Source organism: Triticum aestivum, chromosome 5A (assembly GCF_018294505.1).
Source record: "Triticum aestivum cultivar Chinese Spring chromosome 5A, IWGSC CS RefSeq v2.1, whole genome shotgun sequence".
NCBI lineage: Eukaryota > Viridiplantae > Streptophyta > Magnoliopsida > Poales > Poaceae > Triticum > Triticum aestivum.
The window spans coordinates 555925424-555929519 of NC_057806.1; the positions used below are offsets into that span (position 1 = coordinate 555925424).

The window sequence follows — 4096 nt, forward strand, 5'->3', positions numbered from 1 at the left end:
TCCAACATTGAGATAGACGGAATGCTACAAATGCAGGCTGACAACGCCCGTGATTTCATGACCATCACGACAGACGGCGGCTTCATCCACGCTCCTGTACATGAGTCGAGTCGAAAGTAGTGATGTGTAGTTCTGAAACATTGATTGACTCATGTTGTAATTAAACTTTAATGAATTGTATGTCTCTTTGGTTTGGACAGTCGTTCAACTTAGATGTAATCGATGCTATTTATTAGTAGGACCATGAATCGTGCTATTAATGTCTTGCTTTTCTCTTCCGATCCTTTTGTTGCATACTTATATATTGCTTATGTATGTATTGTCTGTTGTTTGGCTTATGCATAGAGATGCCGTCGTATGTCGTGTACAAGGGTAAGGTTCCCGGAGTCTACGATGACTGGGAGGAGTGTCGGAGATAGGTTCACCGTTTCAGCGGTAACAGTTACAAAGGGTACACCACTAGGGCGGAGGCCGAATCTAGATACGGCCGCTATCTAGCGGAAGAAAGGAGGAAGCGTTTGAGGAACCGGATGAAGACCAGTTTGATTGCGATGATGCTCATCGTGATGACCACAACTCTCTTCTATGTGATGGTAGTTTAGATGATTGATATCGACTTGTAATGTGAAGACAAACTCGATACTCGCGGTCTCAAGACTTGTAATGTTTTATCTTTCTTCGGTCTTTTGAATTCGGAGACTAATATGATGAATTGTATTCGGAGACTAATCTTCTATTGTATTCGATGAATCTGCTGTTGTTGTGTGCTACTGTCTTATTCTGTCAAATAATATATTTTGTAACCTGTGCAAAAATCAGAAAAGTAAAAAAAACAAATATTCATACTAATGGCGCATCACCACAGGGTGCGCTATTAGTATGCCAAAGGATACTAATGGCACATCAAGACAGAGTGCGCCATTAGTATGCCAAGTATACTAATGGCGCATCTATCCGCAGTGCGTCATTAGTGTGCCAAAGCACATGGTTAAATATGGCCCCTGGGAGGCATACTAATGGCGCATGGTGTTATATACTGATGGCGCACTGGGTGGTGCGCCATTAGTAAAAAATACTAGTGACGTGATACTAATGGTGCACCAGTGATGCGCCATTAGTAGGCAAAACTGGTGCGCCAACTGGTGCGCCATTAGTAGGCCTTTTCCTAGTAGTGCTCGCTCCAGTGTTCGTAGTCGTCGCTAGGTGGTCCAAGAATCTGGTTGTAATTTTTATTACCTATGTTCTTTGTACTACCATGATTTGAGAGGAATATATTGGAAGTTTCTCATGCAAAAAGAAAACAACAAACAGGATCAAATCAATGAGAAGCAATTCTAAATCAACAAGATGCAAGCTGAAATAATTGATATGCAAGCGCAAATAAAAAGTTTGAGAACTTCGCCTTGCACACCGAACCTAGCTGCCCATAATGATTTTGTTCATACTGTCTGCGTCATTAGCAGTTGTTCATTCAGTGGGAGCCATTGCACTGATAATGTTTTTCATCTAGGCGACGACAAGTAGAGTTACCTTGTAGTAGGCAATGAATTTACGGCATTTAAAATCGAATTATGTAATGAATAAGTACAAATGTGTCTCCCAAATGAGTTTGTGTGCAAGAAATTGTGTTCAAATATGTTCAGGGGAATAATCCATAGGGGATCTGCTAGCTGTGGAACAGTTAATTTCCTAAACTATTTAGAGAAATGCGATTGGAAAAAGACTTTGTAGTTTCAGGATAGGGTTTCTTCTAAAGATGCCCTTCTACTGATTTAAAACGGTTGAGCTGTATAAGCTAATCTGGATGTCAATTTTGAAGGGTATTATAACCTAAGCCATATTCTGCAGGACGACGCTCAGCAGTAGCTACACGTTGCTGGTCCACAACTATGCCGGTCAGCGGGTGCTGCTTCTTCATGTCTCTGCTTCCTACTTAGTGTTCCCGGGCTCCATTGCATCGGTCATCTCCCCTGCTGGTCTCCTGGTGCACCTACCTCTGTCAACCAAGTTGAGCTTTACCCAAGCCGATGGCCAACCCACAATCTGTTAGCTCTGAATAATGGTGCCATTAACTTGGAGGAGCTGCAAAAGCACCATGTGGCCATTAATGAAAAAAAATTCAGAAACAAGGAAACTAGCCGAACACTGCTTGCGAAAACCGGATGAAATCAGATTAATTGTTTTGGTCTTCTAGTTGAACTAATGTTGGATAATAAAGTGTAGATTGACTCACGCGACTTCCTCTTCCATCCAGTTCCGATTTCTGAGGGCTCGACACCTCTATCATGAATAGCAGCCATGGCTCTCCATGCCGGAGGTGTAGCTCATCGAGGCCACCTCTGGCGATAAGGTGGTGAAAGAAAAGCAATTATACCATGCACGGGATGATCCATCGTATGTTCTTGCTTTAAGACACTTTATTTCAAATTTGTCTTGCTTCAAATTGTTATTTTAGAATTTTCTTCCTGTTTCAAAGTGCATCTTAATTAATGGTTCGTCATCTATCTGCAAATATGGTCCAAAATAAGTTCATTCCTTTTTACAGATGCACAATGAAGCATGATGATACAAGATAAAACAAGAGAAGAACTGAACATAACATTTCAAAACAAGATAAATTTTGAAAACGAATTAAAAAGTAGCATAAATCTCAAAGCAATCGCAAACGATAGATGCATGCATGGGATATCCACGGTCAGCTAGGTTTCCATTGGAGTTGCTAATAGCGACCGCATGCCGGTAAGCGGATCCATGTGTCGAAAGGGTATATTGTGCCAGATTTTTTGACGTAACTTGGGATTCTAATGTCCTCTAAAAGAGATCCTCAGTGATATTTTTGAAGGACAACAATATAAGCCTCATCCCACCGGTAAATTTCAGGGATACGAACCATTCCTTTGTACCAACTAAGAAGATGGCTGCACCATGCATCTCCATGACCACGTGCCAGCTTGATGACGCTTTTTCAGCCAGCCACAGCCATGACAACAGTAACTGGGTCGAGGAACACCACGTGTAGCTTCCGATCTGAGGAAGGCTCGACCCATCCTTCATGGCCTGTTGAGGGGAGCGAAAGATTGCAGCTGACGAAGAATGACTTAGTCATGGCCGAACCATACTGTCCTCAGCTGCATAGACACACACAAATCCAATGCACCTTGGCGCTGGTGTCTATGGGTGGTTCTGAGTCAGGGTGTAGGAAGACTGTGTTACGATTTTGTCCAGGGATTTGTTAAGAATGCCTCCAATTTTGCCCTTAAAATTTGATAGTACAGCTCTTGTTTGTTCAGGTATACAACGTTTTAAATAGCTGGCTATATCCATGTTATAGAGGTTTGAGAAGAATGCCATTAAATAGTATTCATGTACATGTGTTCGGTAAAGTTACAAAATAATGGCCTCTACCTATTTAGGCAGGTGCCGCTATGTGGCATAGCATGCTATTTAAAACTATCAATCTATTGCTCCCCATAACATGGCAATATGGACCATTAGGTCAACCTAAATGGACAATCCATATACTCTTGTTAAGACTTGAGATTGATATTTATCCAAACACATGTGATGAAATGTCAAATAACACTACTGCAAGTGAACCAACAAAGATATGTAGATAATTAACTATCATTAGTATTCCCTCGATTTGAAGTTCTGTAGTCTCAAACATCTTTGTTCAGTCTCAGAGCCTACAGAGGAGGGCCTAGACCGGATTTGATAGCTCGCTCGCTCCATATCTATGGTTTCGTCGTGCTTTCAATCGAGGTTTTCATTCCTAAAACAGTGTGTGGGCAGCCAAGCACTATAAAGCCTTGCTACACTCTGCAATTAGTGGACCCTCAGGTCTCAATTTTACAGGTTTTCCGGTGCATGTGGAAGATAACCGGCTCGAGAAAGGAAACATCAATGCGCCGGTGAATGTCCTGGTGCTTCCCAGTCCGAATGCATTTAGTTGAGCTTTTCATTACACATCACCACACTGGTCATCGTGTTGGATCACACAAAGATCTTTCACCACCAGGAATTAAGAAGGGTCATCTTAAAACGTGTTTGCCCATTCTTTTTGTTGTTCTGTGAAATATAGTAGGATAGTATACTC

At 41.8% G+C, this 4096-nt stretch overlaps 1 long non-coding RNA gene across 1 annotated transcript; it reads right to left on the bottom strand.

The window, feature by feature from the left end:
- Positions 1 to 1548: 1548 nt before the first annotated feature.
- Positions 1549 to 3477, bottom strand: LOC123107668 (uncharacterized). Its single transcript, XR_006451719.1, has 2 exons — positions 2234 to 3477; positions 1549 to 2082 (listed from the first exon to the last, which is right to left on the bottom strand). It is a non-coding gene; the product is annotated as an uncharacterized lncRNA (long non-coding RNA).
- Between the last annotated feature and the right edge of the window lie 619 nt (positions 3478 to 4096).